This window comes from Centruroides vittatus, unplaced genomic scaffold (genome assembly GCF_030686945.1).
Source record: "Centruroides vittatus isolate TY-2023 unplaced genomic scaffold, ASM3068694v2 contig_680, whole genome shotgun sequence".
Lineage (NCBI taxonomy): Eukaryota > Metazoa > Arthropoda > Arachnida > Scorpiones > Buthidae > Centruroides > Centruroides vittatus.
Genome location: NW_027122427.1, coordinates 2315316 through 2329178, shown reverse-complemented (window position 1 = coordinate 2329178; position 13863 = coordinate 2315316). Strand labels below are relative to the sequence as shown.

General features: G+C 29.7%; 1 protein-coding gene across 1 annotated transcript in view; it reads left to right on the top strand.

The window, feature by feature from the left end:
• The first annotated feature begins 7041 nt into the window (after positions 1-7041).
• The window catches only part of LOC136980181 (uncharacterized), a 56534-nt gene continuing 49712 nt past the window's right edge, over positions 7042-13863 (top strand). The window contains exon 1 of the mRNA XM_067276236.1: positions 7042-7580. The gene's annotated coding sequence lies outside the window, so the exon portion shown is untranslated. The remainder of the gene's footprint in view (positions 7581-13863) is intronic.

Below are 13863 nucleotides of genomic sequence, written 5' to 3'. Positions count from 1 at the left end.
CAGCTAGTATATTATATATATATAAAACAAGAGCCATGAAACTGGGTGTAAAAATGCTATTTGGTCAGATAGGAAAATGATTAAAACTTCTTTGTCAATGAACGCAGGAGACGTTTCTCGAGCGAAACAGAGGAAAACATTTTGGGGGTTCGTTTAAATAATGTCATTCGTACTATTGGACATATTTAATTAACAGGATTTGCTTTTTTATTTCTTTAAGTAGTCTGTGAGAATGACCGCGTTTCTTTATGCAGCGAGCGTAGCGAAATGACGTCACGAGCAGTATTGGCCAATTAGGAACCAGTTTCAGTGCGTTCGCTGTAAAGCGCTTCTCGAGCGCTGCATAAAGAAACGCGGCCTACGCCTCAAGAGCGGTCAAAACGGTACCTACCGCTCTGGAGGCGTGTTGCCACCTTTTCAAAACTGCTGACCCGGACAGTCCTCCTCCCCGATTTTTTGTTAACTCTTTTGCCCTGTGGGCACTAAGAGGGCCTCTTTAAGCAAGCCCATTACGGGTTCGGCCAGACCCACAATGGAGCGGCCGGGTGATGAGGAACAGGACATTTTAAAATTAGGATGTTATACTCAGAAATAAAAAATTAAGTTTTTTTTATTGTGAGTAGAAAATAAATATTTTTTATTAGAAGGTAAACATGTACTGTACATGATATATTATTAAAGTAATACAATAATCGCATGTGGCATATTCAAAAATAATTAATAAAAGTCCGATTGCAAAAAATAATAGATAAAAGTAAGAATAATAAATAATAACACGTACCAACGTTAATATTAATTTAAGTTACAAATGATACAATATATAATATAAATATAGAAATTTGAAAAGTAACACGAGTAATGATTACATATAATAATAAACTACATGAAAATAATCAAGAAAAATTATATAAAAATAAATATTACATTATTTTTTTATTTACCGCCTTAAAAGCGTATTTTTGGTTGCTCCTAGCTGCTTCTAGAAGGTTTTTACTTTTTATTATTTCTTCCTAAAAATTGCTACAAATTAGTAGTTCCACTTTAATCATACGTTCTCGTAACATTAATATCAAACTCTAGCAATGCCTTAAACAAAAATTAACCAATCAATTATTTTTTTTACCATTCTTTAATATAGTTCACCGTATTTAATCTAGATCTAGACTTTCAGTGGGTACACTACACCCAATTAAATTAGCTTCGGCTTTCTATTTCTTTTTGCAAATCGGCTCAACACTTTTTCGGCTGTAATTTTCTGGGGAGAGGCACCAGGTTAACTGGGGGGAGCGGGCCTATCCATGCCCCTTTTTGGCTACGCCCATGAGTGTGTGATTGGAAACACTTGGGTGATTACCTAAAGTATCACGAATCTAGCCGACTGCACAAAAAAATTGTATGTTGAAATGGTTAAATTTAGAGAACGGGTTAAAAAGCTGTACCACTATTGACTCTTTAGTCCAAACTCAAATTGAACATGAAAGGCAGCGTTGGAGAGATATTTTAGAAAGACTACTCGCAACTGTAAATTTTTTATCATCTCACAATTTGGCCTGACTCGGATTCAAGTGAGACTAGCGGCAACTTTATAGATTTAGTAAAGTTAATAGCCCGATTTGATCTAATATTGCGACTTCACCTAAAACAAGTAACAGACAAGACGACTAATGACCACTATCTCGGAAAAAATATTCAAAATGAGCTTATACAATTAATGGCAAGTCACGTGAAGGCTCAAATTGTTGACAAAATAATAAAGAATAAATATTACTCGATTATTCTTGATTGTACTCGTGACGTTTCTCGTGTTGAGCAACTGTCAATTATTATAACACTTTTTTAATACAAATACAGCTGACATTGAAGAACATTTTATTGGCTTCTTAGCCGTCGAAAAAACCACAGCTGAGAGTTTGACTAATTATATAATCACAGAGCTAGAACAGTTGGGTATATCATTGCAAAACTGCAGAGGCCAAGGATATGATAATGGAGCCAATATGCGTGGAGAAAAAAGTGGTGTCCAAAAACGTATACTTGAAATTAATCCACTCGCTTATTTTTTACCTTGTGGGAGTCACAGCTGGAATCTCATCCTAGGAGATGCAGCATCGTCTTGTGTTCAAGCAAAATTTTTTTTTTTTGGTTTACTACAAAGGCTGTACACTCTGTTTGCCGGCTTGAGTCAGAGGTGGGCTATTTTAAAAGCACATGTAGAAACCTTATCTCTTAAACCACTTTCCGAAACTAGATGGGAATGCAGGGTAGAATCGGTAAAGGCCGTTAAATACCAAGTAAGCGATGTATGTGATGCTTTGAAGGATTTAGCAGAAAATACAACAGATTGTCAGTTGGTTAGTGAATGCCCTTCTATAGAAAAAGAAATAAGTACCTACGAATTTGTAGTTGCTCTCGTCGTATGGTATGACATTCTTACAGAGATAAATGTTATAAGTAAAATGTGGCAGAGCGAAAAAATGCACCTAGATGCGACTATACAACACCTAGACGCATTTACACGTTGGCTTCATAATTATCGGGAAAATAGTTTCTGATCATCCTTGGTAACAGCGAGAGATATAGCCGAGGAAAATGATATTGACAGAAAGTTCAAAATCGTGAGAAGGAGACGTAAACGAATTTTTATTATGACGGGGAAGATGAAGCTCTTGAATTGCCTGCGGAAGAGATTTTCAAAGTAAACTATTTTTATGTCATTCGACAATGTGCGCGCAAGCTGCCAACCTAGATTTGAGCATTTAAACATCATGAGAACGTATTTGGTTTCATGTATAACATAAAAAGATTATAGGAAATTAGTGATTGTGAACTTTTGAAGCAATGCAGTCACTTACAAATATCTCTAACAGTAGGAGAAACATCTGATATTGATAGACACGAATTGTATGACGAACTGAATATGTTTATCCTTGTATATGTAGGAAACGACGACATTATCTCGGTGCTGAAATATATAATAGAAAAAATTTAACTGAAGTGTACCCACTATCGAAGTAGTCCCGAGAATTATTGCCACCACACCCGTGACAGCTGCGTCTGCAGAAAGAAGTTTTTCGAAGTTAAATATTATTAAAACGTATTTTAGGACTTCGATGACACAAGATCGGCTTTCAGCCCTCGCTGTTCTTTCAATTGAAAATGACGTAGCTCATTCGTTAAATTATTGTGCTTTAATTAAAGATTTTAGTCTTAGGAAAAGCCGCAAATATCATTTTTAAATCCCTGCGTATATTTTTTAAGGCATTAATGAACGTTAGTTTATCATCGTTAATAATTTGTCGTCTTTACGTTTAACTTTTATAAATCTCCTAATATAATGTTTTAAAATTCTAAATTTATTTATTTATAACTTTTGCATTTCTCGTCAATCGTCAGAAATACCTACTTTCAATTCACATACTTTGCACAAAGAACAAGGGCCTCACAACGGTTAAGGCCACCGCTGCCAAAATACATTTATTCCAACCCCAGAAAATGCTAAAGCTTTTGACACTGCGCATTTTCAATAGATGTTGATTTTAAGTATGTTTCTTGCATGTAGCATCTCACAATTATTCGAATAGTTGTTTCGACTGAAATTGCAAAAACGGCTGTTAAATTTTTGATTTGGCACCATTTGGGGCGAGGTCTTATTATGGAAAACTGGTCCCTATTTAGGTGTTACCGACGTGTAGGATACCCGGAAAACTTTACGTGCCCAGAACGTCGGCGAAGAGCATTTGTTTCAGAAGTTCTGGCGAAAGGTAAGGTGTGTTTGGCTATAAACTTTGCTAGTTTTATCTTGCATACTTTTACACTATCGTTTAATTTTTCCCGGCTGAAGTAGAAGGCTTGAAAACCAAAGTCTGTGTCCTATGCACTGTTTTCAGTTATTTTTGTACTTTTCAGTCCCTATATGCCTGTCAAGATTTCGTTTCAGTTGATGAAATGTTTAAATCTTGATTACAGCATTTGCAATAGGCAAAATCTTTTCCTTTTTTATTTTCCTGAATCCAAATTTTATAAATGTAATTTTCCCACTCACGTTTCTAGTGTTGGAAGTACTTTTTCTTTTTTCTGTTGGAAGACCGGATGTGTTGATGATCGCAGTCATTCCTCATTATTTCAGAACGATCTGCCGAAACAACGTGCTGGAAACTTCTTTTTCAGTAGCGTAACGAGGGGGGTGCAAGGGGGTGTATCATGCACCGGGCGCCACTCTCAGAGGGGCGCCCAAATGGTCTCCAAGACAAACTATATGTGTTTCTGGAGGGGGAAGAGGGGCGCCAATAAAGTGTCGGGCGCCAGTTATGTTCGCTACACCACTGTTCCTTTTTAGTAAAAATTGTTTCGATTACGTTTTAGTTTTGTTTGAGGAACCCTCGTGGATGTCATTCATGAAGCTCTCATAAAAACAAAACTGAATTTCTAAGCGTCTATTACTGGATGAAACCGTTCACGTTAAAAACTATGAAACGTCAGATCACTAAGCTGCGTGGAATTGTGAATTTAAAACTGTTATATTTGTAATTAAGTTCAACAGAATTGCTTTGTTTTTTAAACTTTGCCCTGCGGGCACTAACAGAATCTATTTTCCATACCTATTGTGGGTTCGGCCAAGTCCAAAACGAGGATGCCCTGGTCATTAAGGTATGGCCCGACATATCCGGAACGAACCAAAACCCAAAAAATTTTCTGTGGTGATTTACGCTTGCCCGAATGCATTTCCGGGTTTTTAGGACGGTAGGCTGACACTAACCGCCTCGGCCAGCCAGACTTAACTATAGACGTAACTATAAGACACGTTTCCTTTGGTAAGAGGAAATGTGTCCATTATTTCGGTATTAGATTCTTTCTTTGTTGATTTATGTTACAATATAACAATTAGCTGATATGGAGTTACAAAAGTCATGTGTTTTGGTAATATAACATACGGTACCGATTAAAAATAAGGCGGGGTTTATGATATTTTTAATATTCACTTTCTCCTTTATATTAATCAATCAGTCTTCATTAAGAGCAATTAAAATCAATCTATAATTACGTTTTTCATCATTCTCAATTGCTAAATAAACGAACAAAGTAACAACATTTATAAGTTCTTCGTAAACTCTGATAAAGCTTAAGCATTCACAAAATCTAGTTCGTGAAGCTTGCTCTATACTAAATAAAGCACTTTGCGGTTAAAAGGATGTAACCGCAAAACGACTAGAAATGATTCATAATAGAATTATTTTTTTCTAAACGTCGATATATAGAAATGATAGTCGTCAGCAAATGATCATTCATATTCAGAATCTCACGATACAGAATATTGAAATAATTAATCTTTCCCATTACGGAATGAAAACAGTATAAACTTATTCCTTGAATCCTATGACGAGGTAATCTAGGTAATAGGGTTAATAAAATTCGATACCCTTATTATAAAATACCGTTTGTTCCGTAATCACACATCAATAACACGTTATTTTAATTAATAATAAAGTTGCTTATACGTATTACACAATATACGGCTGACAATGCAAAAGATCACTAAGCCGTTTTCATATTCCATTATTATATTAGTCAGATTGTCAACATAATAGATCAGCATAAGTAAAGCATGATTCACTTAAAAATTCGTGAAAAGTTTAAATTACAGTCTAAACTCCAATTCGAATTTCTTATTGAAGTAAAGAATGATTTTTTAAATCTGTGTTTTGGTCTTTAGATGCTTCGAAATTTTATATCAAAACCTAAGTAATTCTTATTTGATATTGAAATGTACAGTACAGTACAGTACAGTACAAAAATCTCTTCAATTGAAAATCACAGTAAATAGAAAATGCCCTTTCACTCACTTTAATTAATTAAAAATTTATTTTTAAAAATCTGTTTAAAGTAATTATTGTTCAGAAATAAAGACAATGCCATCAAAGATTTAAAAATATAACATAAAACCATTTATTCTGTTATTGAGATTATATGATTTGGTTTCTTGGTGTTTTGTGACGCAAGAGCCTTAAAGGCTATGCTGCACCTTAAGCATATATTATTACTGTAAAAAGAATCAAAAGATCATTGTAATAAATATGGAAGGAAAAGTTAACTATTAATTGAATTAAGACATTTCAACAGATTCATTCGCTAAAAAATAATATATTAAAGCTAATTGAAGGTACATTATTTATCACATCAGAATGTAAGTTTATCATTTTAATTATTCTAATAAAATAAATGTGTTAAATGTGAAAAGTGTTTTAAAGTTTGTAGGAATTCCAGTTCTCGGCTTCAATTAAAAATTACATACATTTTTAATTGAAATATGTATATATATATATAACACACACATATATAAAATTATATAAATTTTTTATTAAGTTTAAAATCATACAACGCTACATTATGTTTTATCACGAAAAATTATATTCTAGTAATGAAACACTGTATTAATAATTATATATTATTTTTTATATGCTTAGAAATTTTAACTTTATAACTTTTATTATAAATTTAATTTTGAATTATATCTTATATATATATAAATTTTTAATTTAAAAAAATAATTACAAAATTGCTTTTCTAAGAGCATTTTATTTATCATTTTAATTAATAATAAATATAATTATATTTTAAAGGTTTATTTAATAAAGAAAAATAATAATAATAATAATAGTTTAGAAAATAAGAACGAAAGAAAAACATTTGAAATTAATTTTTAAAATATTTTATTAATTCTAATTAATTTCAAATTCTATTTAGCACGTATCTGAAAAGGTAAAAATTTCAGAAATATTTACTTATTCAAATTTATATTTGCCGATATTTATCTATTCAAATTGAGAAAGAAAAAGTAAATAAATGCGTTAAAACATATTATTTAAATATACGAAAAGATTAGAAACGATTTTACGGTAGAACAATACAGTAGCGTTTTGGCGTATTTATTTATAATTACTTTCGAGACAAGTTATAAAAATACAACGACAAGTTATAAAAGAATATTTAAAAATAGGAAAAAAAGGCGCGAAGAAGAGCGAATTTCGTCCGCCAGTGGTCAGCACCATCCGCGTGCAGCCACATCCGTCCATCGATACGGAGCTGCATGTCGAACAATGTCTCCTCCAAATAGAGCTACCATCCTAATAGTCGGCCTTACCCGACTAACTCTTCATCCAAAGTCATATCTTACACCTTAATGCCGATATTAATAACAATATCTTTTACTATAAAAGTCACATAAGTCGACCGTCTACGGCCACACCAATGAAGTTGTCACAGCGGTTAATCAAGCGCACCACAAGTGGCGACGGTCGTTTTTTTACTTGTCTGGGTTGGTTTTTTTCGTGTCTGCACAACGGATGCGTTGAAGATTGAGACGACCGAGACGCTTTTACCCAGTGTCAAATGGCTCGACTAGATGTTGCTACCTAGCTCCGAATGGTTATGATAAAAGATCGTGTTTATTAACTACCCTATACAAATCCGGCTGTTTGCGAAGAGAATGGATGAGATGTTAGAATTCACGTTTATCCGTCTCATACTTTCCTGTCCGTCTGTGTTTGGTTGAGTGTTGCTGCCACCATGGCTGAATACAGAAGGTAGGGGCCACGCGCATATTGAACTTCCCCTGTCTAGACGTGGAGTAGGGAAACCCCCCTTTAAGACCCGGTGTGATACTAACCGTCTCTTCTTTTTACTCGTTTTCTCCCTTCCTTTTCCGATTTTTTTATATGTTTTGTAAACTGTCTGGCTCATGTCTGCACTCGTTTTGACTGTCTCATTCACTTTTTTTTTTCTTTCTCTGTCAGTCGTTGCCAGTGTTTTATCTCTTTTAACTCCTATCATTCTCTTATTTAATCTTATCTAATCGAACTTTTTTTAATATTGCCTAGATGTATAGATTTTCTTACTTTTTTAATATTTATTTAAAAATTGATTTTTGTGTGAATGACACTTAAAAACTGTTAAGTAATTTTTCTTAGAAAATTTTAACATTTGCTATCTCATAATTTTAATGTATATATATATATATATTTATATTTATTTAAAAATAAACCAATATTTTTTGTTTTAATCTTCAATAAACTTTTATATGAAGTAGATTTTAATAAATTAATTAATTTATTTTTATTTTAGAAATTTGTTAATTATTTATATTATATTTTAAATATTTTCATGATTGATAATTTTATAGGAAATTAATTATTGAAATTTAAGATTTTTTTTCAATGGTTTAAAAAAATGAATTAAACATTATCAGACTCTGTATAAGATAATTATTTAGCTTAAGTCGTCTTTGAAAATTTAATAAAAAATAAACAAAAATTTCAATTTCACATACAGTTTTTTGAAATGTTTTAACATATTTTAAAATTATTATTTATATGTAAAAATTGATTAATTTTAATTAATAATTATTATAAAATGTCTTTTCAAAAAATTGTAATTAACAATTTTCTTAATGAAATTGATTTTAATTTATATGAAGCATAATTTTAAATATGTTTAAAATTTAGAAAAGTTTAAATTGTGATTTTTTTAAACAAAGAAATTAATATTCGGTTTTTAAAATTTGATCCTTTTTTAAACAATTTTAATTGCAAATTTAAAATAAAATTATGATTCGTATTTAGGCTTTCTGCGTCGTACGGAAGACTTTTACTCTTATAAATTATTCGTAATAGTTTAAAAATCCTACCGAATTTGGAAATGCAAAATAATATACCGCGTGTTAACGATTTAAAATAATTTAAGTTATATTATTTATCGACCAAATATATCTTTTGTATTAACTAATTTGAAGTTAATTTTTCGGTAAGAAAAACTAATTTAACTGCGTTTAAAAAATTAAAGCATCGTCGTTATCAATTTCGAAGACGAATAAGTGCAAATTGTTGTTATATGAATATAATTTTTTTTTTATAAGTTATGAATGTAACTTTTTTATTTTTAAAGTTCAAAAGGTGTAATTTAAAAAATAACAGCAAAACTTTAGAAAAGTTCTAAACTTTTATGATTAAATTTTCTCCAATTTATATATCACAGACTTATGTATACATAGATGTACTAAAAGTTGATTTTATTGTAACATTAATATATTTTGTTTTGATAGGATTTACTCGTCTCTAAATAACGATGGAATAAAATTATAATTAATTTGATTATATTGTATTAATTATGAATTAAATAAATTATACTTGGAAAAATTTTTTAAAATTTTATTTTGATCTACTAATTAATTTGGCATTCTAAATATTAGAAGACTGTTATGTTTTGAAATGAAAATCAAATTAATTAATAATAATAATAATTTACAGTGTTATATATTATTAAATAGTTATACATATACATTTATTATATTATTATACATATCTGTTATTTATAAATAAAAATATTTAATATTAATATATCTTATATAAGATATTTATTAAATTTTTAATTTTTTTTAAGAATTATAAATATATATATATATATATATATTATGCATTTTAAAAAATTTTTTAAATACACTTCTTATGAAATAAGAAATAGTTAAACAAATCAATTGCTCATGTAAGATTAATATAATTAAATAGAATCACAATCGTCTACATTTTAAAATTTCAAAGTAACTTATTATTTCGAATATGTTGAATTTTTGTTTTCTTTAGAGTTCGGCAGCGATTGATTTATACGAATCTGGCATAATATTAAAAAGTAATGTTTTAAATATTTTAATAAGCTTCGAGGAATTGATATTCTTAAAAAAAACAAGACTTTTTCAATAAAATTATTATTATTTTTATTTGAAATTAACAGTTTCTAGATTTAAATAATCAAAAAAATTATTGAAGATTATTTTTAGCTTATTTGAATCATTGATAAATTAGATGATTCTTTTTTTAATAACTTAAAATTTTAAGTTTGAAAAAAACGATTCTTTTAAAAATATTTAAATTTTTGAAATTTATAACTGATACAAACTAACTTTTTTTGAATTTAATTAATGTATGAGTATCAATGTGTGTGTATATATATATATATATTTCATTAATAATTTTTTTTATATTATAGTAAAATTCAAAAAGGAATTTATACAGTGTAGTCTCTAATACTTAAACATTTATAATGAAAAAAAACTCCATATTATTTTAAAATGCACAAAAATCTGCTATATTGGATCTCCAAATATTACTTTTAGGGTAAATTTTAACAAAACAAATTTTTGTTACATAGGCTGTAAACTATATAATTTAAATCTTGAAACGTATATAAATGATATCATAGTCATCAAATTAAAAAATTTTATTTATAATCTTAAAATTCATATTATTAAACTTGGTAATTTAATTTAAAAATTGGTGAACTAATTACAATTTATAATAATGTTCATATACTGAAATTTTTAACTTAAATAAATAAACTTTCATATAATGAAGTAAACATACATATGCATATTTCACTTATTTCTAAGACTTTTTGGCCACATGTAAAACATTTTCCTAATGTATATTGTTTTCTACCAAATTACTATTTAGAATTTTTGAAAATTTACATAATAAGTGAACTCAAATTATTGTAATTGTTTTAAAGAACTCTTCATCTTAAATGTACAGTATATTGTAAGATAATGTTTTTTATTTATAGTGCATTCAAAGTAAACTTTAAAAAACTGTTTTGGATTTTATTGAAAGGCAATAAAAATTTTATTCAATATATTAAAAGCTAGTAAAAAGAAAAAACAATATATATATATATAGTTTACATTATATATATAGAATAGATTGTATAGTTAATTCTTTTACATTATAAATTTAATGCACGAGGTTTAGTTTCATTTATGATGTCTTTTATAATGGTAACATACTGTAGGTTAATTGTTAAATGATTAAATGAATATTAGGTTTGTTTATTAGTTATTGTTTGGATGAATGCTTTTTTTCTAAATCTATTTTTCAATTGTGGCACCAAAAGCAACATCAACAAAAATTTAGTATTGTCTAATATTTTTGTGATTCCTTAAGGAGTGATTAATGTAATTTTTTAAGCTTCTTGAACTTAACGTTCAAAAGCATATTAAAACATTTATTGTTAACTTTTAATATTATTTGAAAGTTATATTAACAAACTATTTTTTTGGATACAAACCCAAGAAAACAGTTTATCTTTTAACACTCAACTACTTTTCAGCTGGCTTGGCTCATTTTCAGGGACCATTCTAATTGTAACTTTTGTTTTTGAATAAATGCCCAAGGAATTCAATGATGTGTTTCAAAATTTTGCATCTTTTATATTTTTTGTCATATTTTTTTAATCTTATAAGTTAAAGCTAGAGGTTTTTAACTGTACTAATGTTCACTCCAGCATAAATTTTCTTAATTAATTATACTTTATTCTAAAACAATGGTCGGCAACCGGTGGTTTACCGGGAGAAAATTTGGGTGGTTCATGGAGAAATTTTGACATTGATCAATAGAAGGTTATGCGAAGTATTACGAAAGAAATGGAAAATGCTTACTTACTTTTTTCACTTATTGGGGGTTTTTTACTCAAATCTAAAACCAAATATAAAGCGACTGCTAGCAATAAATAATGAACAATAAACAATATTGTGAGTGCAATTGTTGTCCTTCGTGGAAAAGCGCTAAGAATCTATAAACTTGTTTCAAATAAGCAGCAATGAACTTTAGGCTTGTATTAATTTGTTATAATTAAACACGCGAGTTTCATATTAATATAGTAAAATTGAATTTTTATGATCGTTATTCTACAGATTTTGTATCATTTTAAAAAATTAATGATAGTGGTCCACGGGATTCAAAATTGTGAGTTTAGTGGTCTGTGAGGTCAGAAAGGTTGCTGACTGCTGTTCTAAAAGATGACCTTTCTGAGGAAATTAAGTTTTTAAAAAATTTTTTTTTATTAACTTAACAATTCCTTTTTTTTACATATTATAAAACAACTAGATTTATTTAAAGGCAAATATTCCTCTTTTACAAGAACAATTTTTTTGCTATGCCTTATGATTGATATATGGTTGATATTCTAATTTTCTGAAAGAGAAAAGCTGATCCACAAATTACAGTTAAATCTTTCTTTAGAGACTTTGGATTTGTTTTTGAAGTAATCCTACCAAAATATAATACATTTTCTTATGATTATTTTTAAGGAAGTTGATAAATTTAAACACAGAATTTATAGGAAAGAAATATTTTATTTTAATTTATAGGCCAATATCTTGTAAAGATTTATTCTCTGATGACTTTGTTGCTTTTAGATCCTTAATAAACAGGATTATAAATTTATTTTAATTGGAACATCCTGGCTGAGTAATTACAATCTTTTATTCAGAGTCATAGTTACAGGGGCAGTAGTCGTAGCCCCTGTAACTGTGGCTCAGCTTTGTCAGCAGTGCCCACATGCAGTATATATAATACGAAAGCAACATCATAGTATTTTGTACAGACCAAGATAACTGAAGGAAAATTGAGCTTAAAGTATAAATAGCTGGATATTTTAGTATTTAATATGTAAAAATTGTAAAATAGAATTTTAGTTATTGTACCAATATGTTTTGCAATGTAAAAGAATCTTATATTAATAAAAAATTTCAAATTGTAAAAGTCCACCTGTGGTATGACAAACATTTGTGTTTCTTTAGGGGTTAATTAGTACTGTTTCACACATACAGTTCCAGCATCAATATCCAATTATGAAGTGTATGAGATATTGTGAGAGCATTCACATGTTTGTCTGATAACCAAACACCAGATATCTGGCTGAAGATATTTGGCTGAAATCTCAACATTGTCCAGCATTGGATGCCAGATATACAATAGCAGAATATGGAGGCATACAGAAGTAATTGTGATCTTTCAATAATCCATGCAATAGTGATATGGCAACAACACTGAATATACAGCTCAGATGTAATAGGCACAACTGAACAAAATGTTTAGACCAGCTACTAGCCAGATGTATACAAAAGTAAAAGATTGATAGAATACCCAGCATTGGATATTCAACAACTAGCCTTAAAAATAGTGAGCTCTGCAAATCGTAAACTGCATCAAGAGATTGTACTTAAGGGAAAACAGAATATAAAAGCTCTAAAGTTTCAGCAGCAAACACTTCATAATGTCACATAGAATGATGATTAGTGCAAATCTAAGTAAAAGTATGAAAACAAAATGAGGAAATGGCAAAAATTTGGGAAACATAGCAACTTCATCTAATCAAATATACAGTACAATATGTAATCAGCTACACAATAAAAACTTGTAGAATTTGCCCAAAGATGTTGACTGGATGAAAACAGTTGCTGATAAAATTCAGCTATTCCTATCTGTGAAGGCACATTTTGAAAAACTGAACTGCTGCATCATTAGATCTGATCATTTGCCCAAAGAACACAAATAAAATTCTGCCTGCACAAAGCAACGACAAAGCAATGCAAAGACATGTCCAAAGATTAAACTATGGCTTTTTTCTTAGCTTTATAAAAGCCATTCTTGTTGTCTCAACAAATGCAGCCAGTTGCAATGGGCTCCTCAGATGAAAAGTGGACCATTCATGACTGGGAGGATATATTATGGAGTAATGGATCCACATTTTGATACTATCATAATTCCATGATATATTGAATTTTGGAGGAGCATTTATGACTATCATAACAAAAACTGTTTGGTCATCATCAGTTGCGATGCGAAGCCCCACTCAGCAAAGCTGATGTCCCAATAGTTCCAGGCCTAGTGGGTCATGGACATCCATGACCCACTAGGAGCCCTGATCTTAGTCCAATGAAAACATTGGCATTATTTGAGGTGCCAACTCCAGAAATAGCACCCAGTGATGACAGAGTTCTTGAAGGAATGGACAAAACCCCTTGTACTGTTACCAAAA